Below are 17716 nucleotides of genomic sequence, written 5' to 3'. Positions count from 1 at the left end.
TCAAATCACGACAGTATGTCAAGAACAGTGGCACTCACGACCACCGACAGAGCAGAATGAAACAAAATAAGACACGCTTCCTTGTCCATTCGCCTTTATACATCCACTATGATTTCAAACCAGTTTCCGTTTACCGAACTTCCTGGAGTAACAAATACAGTAGATGTTACTTCATTTCGAAAGATTAAGAACTGTCACTTAACCTATTAACGATGTGTTTCAGTCATCAGTGCATAGACTGCTTTGATGCAGCCCTCCATGCCACCCTATCCTGTGCTAACCTTTTTATTTCGACTTAACTATTGCATCCTACATCTGCTCTAATCTGCTTGTCATACTCATACCTTAGTCTACCCCTACCGTTCTTACCGCCTACACTTCCTTCAATAACCAACTGAACAAGTCCTGGGTGTCTTAAGATGTGTCTTATCAATCTGTCTCTTCTTTTCGACAAATTTAGCCAAATCGATCTCCTCTCACCGATTCGATTCAGTATCTCTTCATTCGTGATTCGATCTATCCATCTCACTTTTAGCATTCTGTAACACCACATTTCAAAAGCTTCTATTCTCTTTCTTCCGAACAACTTGTCTTCCATATTTCACCTCCATACAATGCCACGCTCCAGACGAATATCTTTCTAATTCCGATATCAATGTCTGAAGTGAGCAAATTTATTTTCTTAAGAAAATTCTTCCATGGTTGTGCTAGTCTGCATTTTATGTCCTCCTTACTTCTGCCATCATTAGCTATTTTACTACCCAAGTAACAATATTCATCTACTTCCTTTAAGACTTAAGTTCCTAATCTAATATTTCCTATACATCACCTGCCTTCGTTCCATTACTTTTGTTTTGGACTTATTTATTTTAATCTTGTACTCCTTACCCAAGACTTCGTCCATACCATTCAGCAGCTTCTCAAGATCTTCTGCAGTCTCAGATAAAATAACAATATCATCGGCAAATCTCAAGGTCTTGATGTCCTCTCCTTGGATTGTGATTCCCTTTCCAAATTATTATTTGATTTCCTTTACTGCCTGTTCTATACAAACATTGAAGAGAAGGGAGTGGGGGGGGGGCAAACTACAGCCTTGCCTCACTCCTTTCTGAATTGCTGCTTCTTTTTCAAAGCCCTCAATTCTTATGACTGCAGACTGGTTTTTATACAGATTGTAGATAATTCGGTATCTGATCCCAATCACCTCCAGAATCTTAAATACGGCAAATGGATCAACTTGAGTTAAGGAACCGTAGTCCGGAAACTTTCGAGTCAAAAGTTGTTAATAATCCATGTTGTTTAACGTCCGTCCGTTCTTAACAGCAGCAGTGTACACAGTGCTACTCAGAGATGTACTGCCCACGTTCCTGGAGCACATCCCACTTGCCCGTCGTCCAACACCTCCCACCTCCAACACCTCCCACGTCCCACCTCACTTCGGACTGAGGGTTCGTGAACATATGGATCAGACATTCACAGCAAAGTGGATAGGAAGATGAGGTCCTGTTTCGTGGCCCGCTCGTTCACCTGATCTCACCCCACTTGATTTCTCCTTGTGGGGCCATGTGAAAAGCCTTGTGTATGAGACACCTGTTGAGACTGAAGAGGATCTATCGGCAAGAATTCTCGCTGCCTGCGACGCTGTTCCAACGACACCGGGGATATTCGAACAGGTACGATAGAACTTTGTGTGACAATGCCATGCCTGCATTGACGCAGGAGGACGCCATTTCGAACATTTGTTGTAAATGGAGCAGCTTGTGAAACTTGTGCAGGTAAACGGACTTAAATGTTTAGAATTTTGCTACAAACGGTTCCTAATCTCAAGTTGATCAATTTGTCGCACTTCATCATCGTCGAAAGTTTGTAACATCATCTCGAATACATCATGTACTTTGATTTATGATGAAATCCATGTGTAAAACTAAATGTTACAGAAAATGAGCAATAAATGTATGACACAGTCAGGCATAGCAAATGAATATTTACATATATTTCGAAGGAGTGGCGATAATTATGTGTTACAATATTAATGAGGACAATATACCGAGTGGGAGCCTCCGTGGCTCAGGTGGCAGTGCGCCGGCCTCCCACCTCAGGTTACCGTGGTTCAAGTCCCGGTCACTCCATGTGAGATTTGTGCTGGACAAAGCGGGGGCAGGACAGGTTTTTCTCCGGGTACTCCGATTTTCCCTGTCATCTTTCATTCCAGCAACACTCTCCAGTATCATTTCATTTGTCAGTCATTCATCATTGCCCAAAAGGAGTGCAACAGGCTTCGGCAGCCGACACATTTCCTATCCTCACCGCTAGATGGGGCTTCATTCATTCCATTCCTGACCCGGTCGAATGACTGGAAACAAGTTGTGGGTTTTCATTTTCAATATACCGACCGGAGTGTGTCTTGACGAGCTACGGCTATGGAGCCAAGCTCTGCATTGGGGCGACGAGTGGGTTTGAACTCCACCATCGGCTGTCCTCATAATGGTTTTCATTGATTTACCGTTTTCACATCCAGGCAAATGACGGGACGGTTCCTATTCATAGGCCACAGTGGATTCATTCCACCTCCTTACCCAAATTTATTCACCATAATTAATTTCATCTTCATTTGCTCCTCAACTAACCGTGTGGAGGACAGGTAGGGCAACCGGTCATAAATAAACCATGCCATATAATATTATCTTACTTCATCTCCGACTCGTCGATAGCTCTGAAGATGGCTTTTCAAGGTTTCCCATTTTCACACCGGGTAAATGCTGGGACTGAACCTTAATAAAGGCCACGGCCGCTTCCTTCCCACTCCTAGCGTTTTCCTATCCCATCGTCGCCATAAGATCTATCTGTGTCGGTGCAACATAAAGTAACTTGCATCCCCGATTCTGTAACAGGAAACGGAACTAAAGAGTAGACTTAGATTAAAGAGGAGAGTGCATGTTGTTATTGTTCTTCTTTTTCTTTTCCCAGTTACTCGGGGCCGGAACTTTGCGTGTATTAAGGTCTGTTTTACAATCAGATGTCCTTACTGGTGCCAACCTTATTAGAAGGGAGGTAAATATTTCTACTATGAGAAAAAAAAAATATGAGCTGAAAAATACAATTATTTTACCCTTTAAGTTCCTACCTTGAAACCTCATCTCCATCACTTGAGTTTCTTGTGCCACTTGAGTGTCTTGGTCAATTCTTGTTCTTTTCCTACCCCGACGCTCTTAAAGCATTCAAGAGCTAGGAAGTCTTTCATTTCCATGCCATTCCTGGCCCTTGTCTTTATTTGGCCGATAACTTCAATTTTCTCTGATTAGTGTTATATTGAGGAGAACGGTTGCCTAGTTGTACTTCCTCTTAAAACAATAATCACCACTACCATCACCACTCCATCATTTGAAAGATCTCCACATGCTTCTTTGTCATATGTCAACATTCCAGACAATAGAGTGTTACTGGTCTAGTTTCTATCCAATACAACTTAGATTTAGTGTAGTGAGGAATTCTCTGGTCGCAGAGGATGGAATTTCTTTCCCTCATCATACACTTATTAAATAACGAAGCAAGTTCCAAACGAGGGCAGAGTGAGTTTAATGTGGAGAAAGAACATGATTGTAAAACTCAGAGCCTCACTATGAAGTCACATTCTGTAGGAGATTTAATCTTGGGAACGTAAATGTCTAATACTGAAGAATCCCAGCAAACAAAGCAATCTCGTTGCTAACGCTTGAATGAAATGCCCTCTCTTGTCTGCAGCTAATTATCCAATGAAGTTGTAACTTCATTTAGTTCCACTGCTTTTGTTTTCAGTTAGAACTAAACTCCTTGACTTGTTTGCCACGAGTCAGAATTGAATCAAGAGACTCTTCTCTTGTATTTTCACAGCACTTTATTGGCTTGACTCTCCATTCAGTACAGCAGTATAAAAATTATCTTCTACCCAGCATTTGTTGTAGGTTATTGATAAGTTGAGATGGAATGTAACTTCTCCTATTCACAAATACTCCATTCTATTTGGAGGTCGGAGAAGAACAATATTGTTGATATCGCTACAAGGGAAAACATCTAGAAACGGGAGACTAATCTATTGATGTAGGACATGTCTAAAGTTTCGTTCCATTTGCAAAAATCCACTTTTTGCTTTGTTTTTAAGAAGTGAACATTATTTATTTAATACTAAAACTAACAGGGTGTGGGGTAATAAGCTTACTTTTGACAACATACCATACAAGTTCTGGGAAAAGGAGATTGGCGTTCGGATTCCCCATTAATTTTGAGTTTAAGATATTTTACTGTCATTGAATTCGTTTTATAGAGCAAAATATATTCTTTAAATAATATATAAAAAGTAGTGAGTCTTGTTGCGATAAAACAGATGAGAATATGAAATTATGACATTGCAACTGAAAGAAACTAGGCATGAATTTGAATTCTTCTTGACCGGACATTTAACAATTTATACGAAATATTTCCCTCACTGATTCACTTGACTGTACCTTCAACACTTTGAGTGTAATTACGACGTATTCCTTTGATCTGGTGTTTACTGTAGATGTGTCACGCCTAACTTGGTGATACATCCTTGTGACTGCTTTTTCTCCATATCATCTGACTTCTTTGTAAGTCAATATGGTATTACCTCATAGCAGGTGGTATCCCTCTCTGACTCCATGGTAAGCCCTTGCGTCCGTGTCTTCAACTAAGTGACGGACCAACTTTGGCCTCACTCTCTCAATGACCAATAATTAATGGCTCACTGAGTCTTCTCCATCTCTCGTTCACACTCGTTGACTGACCGACTGAGGCCTCTTCATCTCGTAGACTTCTTCACTGTTCAGCTTCCGTTTAACTAATGACTGACGCTACAATATGCATCCACCTTTCATAGACGTTGGTTGACACAGCTAAGTAATCTCCAGAAATAACAATGACATACTCCCACAACGCCTCAAACTGTTGCATGTAATGGTGAAATGCCCTGGGGCTCCCTAAGAAAATCAAAGGAACAGAGCTCAGTGCTAAGTGAGCACGATGAGGTAGCCATGGCGTAGCAATGACTTGGCAGAATCGCGAGTATAGCACAATATAACAACGTCACATCCACATCTGATACATTGAAACTCTCACTGTACAGGTATTTAATGTTAATCTACATATACGTATATATGCATACACTCAATTACAAATACGCAAGCGACAAGCATTGCATAAGGGAACTGAATAATAATTATAACAAAATAATAGTAATCTCACAGATAAAATAATAATAATAATAATAATAATAATAATGACATAACAATAAGAAGAAGAAGAAGAAGAAGAAGAAGAAGAAGAAGAAAATGCAGATATTACCTTGTAACGGGATTTGAACCGTTACAGAAGGAAGCCATACTTTTCTGTGTCGACTTAGTTAAATGAAACTCAAAAGCTTTTTAGTCTGTCGAACACACAATTTAAATATCACACTATAACATACCTATAGAAAAGTATTTCCAAATATTGAATAAGACTTGATAGAATCTGATTATTTTATTTTTAAAATGATGTCGTTCTTGTACGATTGTGTGTATTTTTATTTCTTGTTTAATAATGTGTATTTTTTCCTGTTTTTGGATTCTATAAAAAAGTTCTCGACAAAATGACTGGACTCGCCGAATTAAATCGCAAACCGCGCACTGTGCAGTGGTCTATGAGTAACATCAGACTGTTCAAACCCTGAAAAGCGAAATGTGTGTCGGTTGATGTAGCCATCAAGATTAACATGGCTTTCAACTGAAAACAACATGTTGCAGAAGAAATCTGGGTCCTCATATCGATCGACTGGAGTGACCACAGTGTTGCCTGGACATGAACCGTATCGAACAACATCATCATCATCATCATCATCAATGTCCCACTCCAGTCTCCCGAGTGTGGTTAACAAGCCTCCTCCACTCATTTCTGTCCTTCCACTTTTCCTGCTCCATTACTTCCGCCACATCCAATCCAGCTTCTCTAATGTCCTTCTACATCTCATCTATACCGAGCTCGATAGCTGCAGTCGCTTAAGTGTGACCAGTATCCAGTAATCGGGAAATAGTGGGTTCGAGCCCCACCGTCGGCAGCCCTGAAGATGATTTTCCGTGGTTTCCCATTTTCACACCAGGCAAATTCCGGGGCTGTACCTTAATTAAGGCCACGGCCGCTTCCTTCCGCTTCTTAGGCTTTTCCTATCCCATCGTCGCCATAAGACATATCTGTGTCGGTGCGACGTAAAGCAAACTGAAAAAGAAAAAAAATCTGATCTATCCATATTCCCCTCGGTCTTCCAACTGGTCTCTTTCCCTTTACTTCCCTTTCCAATTCCCTTCCTGTCACCCGCTCCTTTCCCATTCTTTTTACATGTCCGATCCATCTCAGTCTTGCTTTCTGTACGTTCTATACTAACGGTTCTATATTTATCTCTTCTCTGATTTTAATATTTTGAATTCTATTTTAATTTCTACTGGAATTGGTATGAAAATATTTATATAACGTTAATTTCGTTCTCTTGAGTACTTCGTCATCCCATGTCATGCCTGGGATAAATTAATAAAGACTGTTTATGTACTTCACGACCCGCCAACCACTCTGCGAGATCCACGCCGAATCACCATTTAGGAGTGAGAAAATTTGGTAACACATAAGACTGTAGGCCCTGTGGCATGCTTTTTTAAAATTTCAACCAACTATGATACGATTCCAACCTGCAACTTTGAACATAGAATTCCAGTACCTACCCAACTACGCTACACAATCAATGAACGAAAACATAAATGAGGAAACGCACAAACAAATTCAAGTTACTGAACGCAAAGTATCAACATCAGTTTATATCATTCACAGTAAGAGCACTTAAAACACGCATTAATTACTTGCGTGAGGGAAGGATGAGATCTTAATGGCCAACAAAGTGTGTAAACTCATACTGATGCATTTGGTTATATCATAAAGAGCTAAAAGCAGGACAGCAACACTAAAGGATGCGTCGGAAGGTAAGATGAATGGAAGGAGAGGAAGGGAATGCAGAGTATACCACATGATGGATAGTGTCTGGATAGCAGGAAGCTACAAGCAAATAAAGATATTGGAAAAGATAGTACATGATGAATAGTGTCAGGATAGCAGGAAGCTATCCTCGAACGAAGAGGATTGTAGAAGACAAAGTAGCACTGGGAGCTGCGGTATAAAAGAAGGATGAAGGCAGAACACTTTATACACATACTCATCTAACCTTGTGGTTCAGACTTGAAGCCCTCATCAGGGGATACATACTATAATAACACTTTCTGGAGTTCCAATACAGCTGTTAAGATCATAGTTCTATTCTCTATAAGCAGAGTCAACAGCAATAATCTGTCTATATATTATGTTGTCCGTAGATTTAGTCTGCGTGGCTCAGGCGGCAGCGCGCCGGCCTCTCACCGCTCGGTTCCATGATTCAAATCCCGGTCACACCATGTGAGACTTATGCTGGACAAAGCGGAGGCGGAGCAGGTTTTTTTTCTAGGTACTCCGGTTTTCGCCTGTCATTTTTCATTCCAGCAACACTCTCCAATATCATTTTATTTCATCTGTCAGTCATTAACCATTGACCCAAGGGTATGCGACAGGCTTAGACAGCCGGTACAATTCCTATCCTCGCCGCTAGATTCCATTTCTGACCCTATCGAATGACTGGAAACAGGCTGTGGATTTCCATGTGTGCCATTTCCGGTCCAAGTATATGAACAAATTAATAATCATACTCAGAATTAATTTCGGAGGTAGTAGAAAATATAGTATTTATCTTTCTTATCAACACATTCCGTGTCTGACCCTATCTATGGAAAAATGATACTCACAAGTTTAGCAATTTTGATCTTCGAATAACTCAAACAATGAATATAGGTTTGCTTAGTCCCTAGAAATGGCTAACCACAGCAGTAATCATATTGTGATATTGCAACCATATCACCCACGTCATTGCCATTGTCCCCAAAATTTCTGTCTACCGCCATATAGCACCATACGCCAAGGCGTTTGATGGTATAGGACCTTGTAAGTCTAGAGTCAAATACCACGTCATCTAGAAAGCGAAGAAAAATAAACTTAAAAGTGATGGGTGAACAAAAGCTCTTTCGACCGTGCAAGGATCAACTGCACGCCTCCGTTCTAAAAAATCAAACCGACGGCCTCCCAGAGCCACTGTGCGTTCGCGGCATGAGATCTAAATACAACACTAAACAAACTTAAAGGCATAAATGAACTGAGGAAAATTTAGGATGCACTTTTTTACGGCAAAATGACAAGCAAAGAAAAGTTTAAGAACCTATTTATTATTCCTTGACGAAATCATGATTAATAGAAATAATAAAAACAAAATATACAATGTCCGATGGACGAAATACAAATTTGGAGATGTCACTCCTTTCATTGAGAATTTTTAATAATTCATTATATTTGACCATTTATCCGGTTGATCGACCGTTTTCTCTTTTGACATAGCAATTAGTACACCTATATTATTATTACTTTGAATGCTTGGTAAGTAAAAAATACGGTTCTCATTACAAGCTTTCTTCATTATTAGAAGAAGCACATTATCTACACGAAAATTGGGGACAACTTGGAGTGGTCGCCTAACTAATAATTATACTACTAATTGATAAATAAATTATTAATCCAACACCAGTCCGCAAAATCACAACCATCAAATAAAATTAGACAGATATCGGGTCCAGAATCAAACTCACATCACAATGAACCTGATGACAAAATAACGAGACAGAACCCGTTTTGGAATTCAAATAAAAACTTCAAAAACATCTCAAAGAGCATATTCAAAAAGTATGTACACATATTATAAAACAGAAGTATAAGCAATAAACACATGCAACTGGCAGTACAACACAAAAAAATTATGTGTGATGAAAATTCCAGGGTCTGATTTGGACATCGATCCCACCGACAAACGGGTCTCTAAAATTTCCTATCTCAGTTATCCATAAGGTCAACACATCATACAATACTGGCGTTACTGTTATTCAGTTTCTTTGCAGAAATAAACATGAACGAGTTAAAAAGAAATCCTCTAAATGCATCCGCATTCATGCGAAACCCCAAACATTCAGTCTTGGTGGACAAACTTGAACAACACTTTTGGCAGTGACCCTTATAACAATGGAGTGCTAACGCACCCTTTCTGAAATCATAAATCATACTACAGAGCAGAAACACACATAGTAATGGATGGCCGGAGATCATTCCTTTTAAATACATTCAAGGCGAGGAGAAACGTCTCCCTGAGAAAAACATCGTGGTAAATATATCATTTCAACTTCTCGTGGCCTTCTCGGGAAGGATGTTGTCATGCGGTGAACAACGCTGCCAACCTCTCTGCTTAGGAACTAATGGGTGGTGCCTGAACTAATAGGTGCTGGTGGTAGTGATTATTCTTACACCATTGGTCTGGACAGGTTCTTTCCGTGAGATCAGTTAAGATAGGACCCGGAGGAGACCGGTGATATAGGGACAAACTAAGGGGGCAAGCCCCCAGGTTAGAGTTGCAAAGCGGCCTTAGGCCTCTACTTTCCTGTGGAAACACCATTGATTCCTTAACATGTTACATTTACTTGTGCTATTATTGTGCCGGGGTTGGTACGTCTATCATAATTGGCGGGAATGGCATCACGTGCCACTTTACATTGGCCAATAGCAATGCAAGTAGCTACTTCAGCAATGAAAATGGTGTGTGATGCTCTTCATTACGTTATAAAAGTAAATGTATTTCTGGGGGTGGGGTGGCGGGTTCCTGGACATCGCAATGAACTCATCTTTCCTCTGAGACGCATTGCATGCAAGATTTCATTTAATTTCCACTTACTTATAACGTTAGAAAAATCTTATCTCGTAGTGCCAATTTCTACCACAAGGTATTATGTCTAGTCTCAACTATGGAAGATAGCCACTTAATGCCTCTTTGCTATAAAAATCACGCACAGAATATGAAGTAATACATGACTTTTCTTTGCAAGCGTTTGCGTTATTCCAGCCCCAAACGAAAAAATCAGTGATTTCCTTAAGACTAACATTCTATAAAGTCATTGAAATTGTAATGTTAGTGATTACTTGTTGAAAAATAATTTTTTATCGTAACTGAGTAAAATATTCCTCAACTAACTGTAATCGAGCCTTACATTTTCCGTGTACTCTTCCCATCATTGCATATGGCCCATTACAGGTTTTGGCTTCCCAAGACGAATACGGGCCTGCAGATGGCCTGCAGATACCTCTCTGCTGCATTACTTGGCTTTTCTAACCGCCACTTCACCTTTCATATCAGATGACAGCTCCTCAGTTATTGCCAAGAGGCAGAGTATGTCCGGTTCCAGCTCTCCGGAATTGACCACGAATCGAACGCGGATCCTCTCGGTAAAAGGCAGGCACGATTCCCATATACCTTGGAAAATAATGGTCTCAATCATGGGTGGAGATGGAAATAAATGAGAAGTAGGTGAAGACCAAGTTGACGATGATTAGCCTCAGTTTCTAATGATTTCAAGGTAAGAAGTGTGAAATTACAAAGGAGGAAGAGCTAGTAGCAAATACAGAGTTGTGGAGACACTTGCCGGGCTGAGTGGCTCAGACGGTTGAGGCACTGGCCTCCTGACCCCAACTTCGTAGGTCCGATCCTAGCTCAGTACGGTGAAATTTGAAGGTGCTCAAATACGTCAGCCTCCTGTCGGTAGATTTACTAGCACGTAAAGGAACTCCTACGGGACAAAATTCAGGCACCCTGGCATCTCCGCAAACCGTCAAAAATCAGTTCGTGGGGCGTAGAAGTAATAACATTAATATTATTATTGGAGTCGCTTAGTACATTCACAAAAGCTTGCTGACTGAACGGCGAACTAATATGTGTAAGAGGAAAGTATTTGTGATCAAACGCTCCGAACTGTATGAAAGTTCAAATATGGTCGCCAGAAATTGCCGTAGTGTTCTTTTCTGTGTAAAAAAATTATTTTCTCAACTACACAGAAAAACATAGGATCATGGATACGTTTTTAGGCTTAGAAAACGACGCCATATTCGTGGACGGAATCACGAAGTTATAATAGAGCTGCAAAGAAGTGTCCCGTCACAAATGTATAAAACTTCCAATGCTAGATATTAAATTTGCCAATAATTTGGCCTACCGTGAAGTAAATTCTCTTACACTGTATTTAGTTTTAAATTGACGTAAATGTATTTAAACGAGATACGTTAGTGGGAAAGCGTTCAAAAGCCTGTCGAATTTATTTCTAATAAAGGATATCAAACTATTGATTCCTTATCATTTGTTCAAGCACTGTGACTGAAACTATTTATATTCCGAGAGAATTACATAGTGAGGAAGTAGATAATTACCAGCACGTTGTTGCAAATAGGGTGTCGTTTTTTCAGTCATGCAAATCCCCCAAGCAGCCTTCAGAATTAAGATTTATTTCTTCATTCCTGGCTATAGTGCTAATGAGGAGAGGATATTTTCCCTCATGAACACTCAGTGTTCTGACAAGTGTAATAGGTTAGAAGTACGGTAGTATTCTGGTCATTACAATGTGTAACATAAAAAATTCGAGTTGCAGATAATTCTTTGACATAATGTGAAAATAAGAACCTGGTGGCATTCATAACAGTCAGTAAAATACTGCTGGTATACGAATTAATGTAAAGAAAACTCGTTTCTGTATATTTGTAGCTAGGCTTTCATTTATCCTTCCCAACCATATTCAACACTAATCCAGAAAAGGTCTCGCGATTTAACCCGACTTATTTGCGGCAGTCCAAGGTAAACAGACGGTTCACAACTTAGAAAGCAACGTCGTGTGCCTGGCAAAGGCGGATATAATAAAAGTATTTTCGAACAAGCATAATTTCTTAACTCGATGAGAGCAAGTTAAAACTGGCCCATTGCACCCAGCCACCCAGTAATGACTAGTGATGCGCGCGTCATACGGACCGATTTCAAGTTGCTCACCCGGTCTAATGAAGTTTCCGCTCCACAGAAGCACTGTTGCCAACTTGTTTCCCATCGATCCCGCTAGATAGCACGCAAACATATGTAATTTCCATTGAACTATAGGTTACCTACAGTTCAATGGAAATTTCTGACCAAATCTAAGCTAGATATTCTTCAAATGACGCATGAAACAATATGTTAAACAATCGGGAACAGTCCTCAGTTCATTAACTTTCTGCTGGCAAGAAGTCTAGCGATAACTTTTTTTTTTTCAGAAGGGCGTGCCGAGTGACATCGCTACTAGGTTCTCATCAAGCTGAGCGCGGTTTGTAACCCGACCAGTGTCAACACGAATTTGAGAAACAATGAACACTTCCCTCTGGCTCAGATTCCACGTAAAATTGGAGATCACGACATCCATCATTATAAGTAGAGCCCAGATCTACATTCACTAAAATGCATCAAATATACCTAAATATATCTTTTTTTTACAACTTGTTTTACGTTGCACAGACACAGATAGGTGGGAAGGAAATGACCGTGGCCTTAATTAAAGCACAGCCCCGAGGAAATGGGAAACCACGGAAAGCCATCTCCAGCGCTGCCGACAGTGGGGTTCGAACCCACTACCTCCCGAATGCAAGCTTATAGACACATGACGCAAACCGCGCAGCCACTTGCTCGGCAATAACTCAGTCTCCCAAGCTGAGAATCCCTAGGGATCCCCTTTTAGTCGATCCTTACGAGGGGCAGGGGATATTTTTCATGAATTCTATAACAGTGGCACGGCGTGAGATTTTCCTGGATGTTGCCGGTATCAAAGCTGATACAGGACGAAGTTTCTCGATCGTTGTACTGCTGTAACTTTTTTTACGGGGAAACACATTTTTCAAATACAAGTTCGAATGTGTAGAATTATACGAAGAATAATAGAACTATAAGAATATGTACTGTATTTGAAGACCCGCCAGAAGTTGTTTTGCGCCCACTTGTACTTTAATTCAGTTTATCGATCTGTTTCATTTGACAGCTCCATTGTATTTTTCTGTTGGTTTTTAAATGTTTCGCTTAATGAGATATTCTCCTTTTGTCAGAACGTACAAGAAGAACAAAGGATACAACATGGTTTTTTAGACGTGCGCAAAGAACACGGAAATTATTCATATACTTGATACTGTCTTTGGTCCGGGGGCTTTTCCATTTGTAAACACGACTAGCGTAAGGGTCTTGATAATGTTTCACTACCGTACAGCCAGGGTGATTCTGTATACCATGGTACATTAAAACGTCTTTCGAAACCTCCATGTGATTTGGTCTTCAATTCTTTTAATTTAGGAGTTGATCTGTCATTCGAATTAATGAAGTAATATTTGTTGCACGAGATCGCAAGGAACGGATTTAAAGGTTTTCTTTATCACAGTTACAATAATAGGAGAACACCAGTCAATTTAGAAGCCATGCTTGAGGAGTGTAGAGAAATAAAGAAGTCCACCGTTTGCCTTTGTGTCAATCCGGCAAATAAATGTACGAATCCAAGCGCGATCCTCTCTCACCACGGCACTGAAAGTAATAATAATAATAATAATAATAATAATAATAATAATAATAATAATAATAATGTTATTTGTTTTACGTCCCACTAACTACTTTTTAAGGTCTTCGGAGACGCCGAGGTGCCGAAATTTAGTCCCGCAGGAGTTCTTTTACGTGCCAGTAAATTTACCGACACGCGGCTGTCGTATTTCAGCACCTTCAAATACCACCGGACTGAGCCAGGATCGAACCTGCCAAGTTGGGGTTAGAAGGCCAGCGCCTTAACCGTCTGAGCCACTCAGCGCGGCGGCACTGAAAGTCACTGACACCCAGCCTGGGCGAGTTTGCCGTAGAAGCGCTGCCGACAACATGTGGCTTAAATAGAAAACACTGAAGACGTTTTGTGTATGTACTATGTATTAGCTCAATTCTTCGCCGCTAGATGACAATCATATATTTCCTTCATGGGGTACATGAATCTGGTGGATTTATATTGCTGATAGAAAATCACTCCCTAGGCTGGTTTGATGCAGCCTGCCATGCCACCCTATACTGTGGTAATATTTGCATTTCTACGTAACTACTACATACTACATCTGCCCTAATTTGCTTGTCATATTCATACCTTGGTGCACCTCTACCATTCTTATCGCGTACACTTCGGTCAAAAACTAAGTGAGTAAGTCCTGGATGTCCTGAAGATGTGTCCTATCATTCTATCTCTTCTCCAGCTCAAATAAACCTAAATCGATCTCCTCTCACCAGTTCCATTCAATATTTGTTCATTAGTGATTATATCTATCATCTCACTTTCAGCATGATTCTCTAACACCACTTTTCAAAAGCTTCTATTCTCTTTCTTTATGACGTAATTGTCGTCCATGTTTCGCTTCCATACAGTGGTACGCTCCATACGAAAGTCTTCAAAAATATGTTTCTAATCCCTATATCTATGTTCGAAATGAGCAAATTTCTTTTCTTGGAAAGCCCTTCTTTGCTTGTGCCAATCTGCATTTTATGTCCTCCTTACTTCTGCGATCGTTAGTTATTTTACTAATAACCGTATTCGTCTATTTCCTTTAAGACTTGATTTCTTAATCTAATATTTCCTGTATTACCTGACTTCATTCCACTGCACTGCGTTACTTTTGTTTTGAACGTACTTATTGTCATCTTGCATTCCTTCCCCAAGACTCCGTCCATACCATTCAATAATGTCTTCATATCTTCTGCCGTTTGAGATAAAATAACAATATCATTGGCAAATTACTGTATATTCAAGCCCGCTTCTGTGGTGTAGTGGTTAGTGTGATTAACTGCCACCTTTGGTGACCCGGATTCGATTTTCGGCTCTGCCATGAAATTTGAAAAGTGGTACGAGGGCTGGAACGGGGTACACACAGTTTCGGAAGGTCAGCTGAGTAGAGAAGGGCTCGCTTCCCACCTCAGTCAACCTCGAAGCGGTTTTCCGTGGTTTCCCACTTCTCCTCCAGACAAAAGCCGGGATGGTACCTAACTTACGGCTACGGCCGTTTCCTTTCCTCCTCCTTGTTTATCCCTTCCAATTTTCTCATCCTCCACAAGCCCCTGTTCAGCATAGCAGGTGAGGCCGCCTGGGCGAAGTATTGGTCATCCTCCCCAGTTGTATACCTGATCCAAATTTTCACTCTCCAGGACACTGCCCATGTGGTAGAGGTGGGATCCCTCGCTGAGTCCAAGCGAAAAACCAACCCTGCACGATAAACGGATTAAGACAGACAGAAAGAAAGAAAGAAAGAAATAAAGAATGTATATAAAAATACAAATTATAAAGGTCTAGTAATTATTATAGGCCTACTTCATTTCTGTTTTTCTGTAAGATTCCGGCGACTGCACAGGCAATGAACATGACACGCCCCTTCCACAGAGGATTTGCCTTATTTTTTTGGTCCATCAATGTTCTACAGCAGCAAACAAAGAATCACACATATCGATCTCGGTGGCTTAGCCGATTAGTAGTATTTCTGTAAACATAAATGCCTATGCCTCCGTCGACTTCTCTGTCCCGTCATGTAGTACAGGAATCATTGTCCGATTGGTCTTGCTCGATTTCTGTGTCTGTTGCAAATTTTGAAGTTGATTTTAGAGACTGAACGAGGATTAATGCGCCAGTCAGGTTTGTCAAAGACGTCGACCACTTCGAGAAGGTTACGGCAAGCATGGATTCGAAACCCGGATACCTTGATGAGAAGCCGGAAACAATGTTACTCTTCAATCATGCTTCCCAGGTAAGAAGTGGAGATGCACGAGTTAAGTTTCTTGCTCGACGGTCCCTCGGGTTGTGACGCCAGCTGCTCTTCCAGGATCTCACCGAGGGGAATAACCAACCATTAAGTTTGTTTTATAACGTGATTTATTCTTGCGTCCTCCAATACCCAGTTCGTCTAACAGCTAAGACTTAATTGACGTTGTGAGCTTCGAGTTACACTTGAAGCTCATTTTATACAGGCCGGGGACAAGGTCTAAGTTAGTGAGGATCAAGTTATCAAGGGGCGGATGTTAATTTAGGATATTATGGAGGAAAGTGGTCTAGCCTCCTCATAAACAACTTAATCTCTATTTACAAGAGATTTTAGTTAGAAGAAGTCACTTCCTGAGATAATATAGTTATGGTTTTCTTCTAGGAACTTCATTTTTGATATAAAGGTCAAAAGTAGGCATTTATACGAGTGGAGGCACATGCCTCCCCTAGTTCACTGTCCTACATAGGAGGCTTATAGTGGTGACTCAACGGCGCACTAGCCGACAGCGTCTTGGAAAGGTGTAGCAATTCACCTGATGAGCCCACTACTCCCCCTGTGGGTGGGGGCAGTAGAATAACACCCACGGTATCCCCTGCCTGTTGTAAGAGGCGACTAATATGGGCCCCAGGGGCTCTGAACTTTGGAGCGTGGGTTGGCGACCACGGGGCCCTCAGCTGAGTCCTGGCATTGCTTCCACTTACTTGTGCCAGGCTCCTCACTTTCATCTATCCTATCCGACCTCTCTTGGTCAACCCTTGTTCTTTTCCGATCCCGACGCTATTAGGTTTGCGAGGGCTAGGGAGTCTTTCATTTTCACGCCCTTCGTGGCCCTTGTCTTTCTTTGACCGATATCTTCACTTTTCGAAGTGTTGGATCCCTTCCATTTTTCCCTCTGATTACAGTAGCGTTATATAGAGGATGGTTGCCTAGTTGTACTTCCTCTGAAAACAATCATCTCCACCACCACCTGAGTCCACTACTACATTGTGGTGAAACGTTGGAAATTTTGCGACTGAAATGACCCGAGGATCTTAATTGTTTCTAAGTTTAATAGCGACTTACAATAATTTTAGCCTAGAGAAGTTATCACTTGAGATAGCATGGTTTGGAATTAACCACTCGTAAATATCTCTAATTGCATAGATCTTGACTCAGAAAGAGTGTATTGGTTAAAACTATACAGTCTGGCGCTGAGACTTCCGGCGGTCCTTCTTATTAAGATGTCAGTCTTAAAACTGTTTATCTAGCCTCCTCGGTGTGTTACGTCAGAGGTTATGACCAGTAGCGAATATAACTCACGAACTAAAGCATGTTTTGAATGCTTGTAGTTGCGCTCTGAATAATTTCAACCCATGGCTCAAAAGCATCCATAGCCGCGCTGCTTCAAATTTCACCTGTATGCTAAATATTTAACACGGGAACAAGCCGTAACGCAAAAAGTTCTAATTACGCTGAAGCTGGTAGTCATGCTATTTTCAGTAAGCCCTAGCTTCGATCCTCGTCAGTGCGCGTGCCTATAGGCAGTAGCAGCTAAGTGCATGTGTGATGTTATCGCACACCACAGATAACACTGGCTAATGTACAGTGTCCGTGCTGTGTGCGCTTCAGCTCAACCTGAACACGAACTTAACACTTCATGTTTGACACTAGGATGTTATTACCGCTAATAACCTCAGCTCCATCTTTAGCAGACTTCAATAATCACACTATGCATGTTAATTGTCTGCATATTATATCAGGAAATTATCAGCGGTATGCAAAGTAGGCCTATAACTTGCTACTAATGACATCAGAATCATTCCTCCTGTTTTAATGAACTTGTTTTTGAAGTTTTGAAAACCGTTATTAAATTTGTAGTAAAGTTGTCCTATATATAATTTCCATGCGACCTATTATTATTATTATTATTATTATTATT

Source organism: Anabrus simplex, chromosome 4 (genome assembly GCF_040414725.1).
Source record: "Anabrus simplex isolate iqAnaSimp1 chromosome 4, ASM4041472v1, whole genome shotgun sequence".
NCBI classification, from domain to species: domain Eukaryota; kingdom Metazoa; phylum Arthropoda; class Insecta; order Orthoptera; family Tettigoniidae; genus Anabrus; species Anabrus simplex.
The sequence above is the reverse complement of the archived record's forward strand: the minus strand, read 5'-3'. Positions refer to the sequence as shown.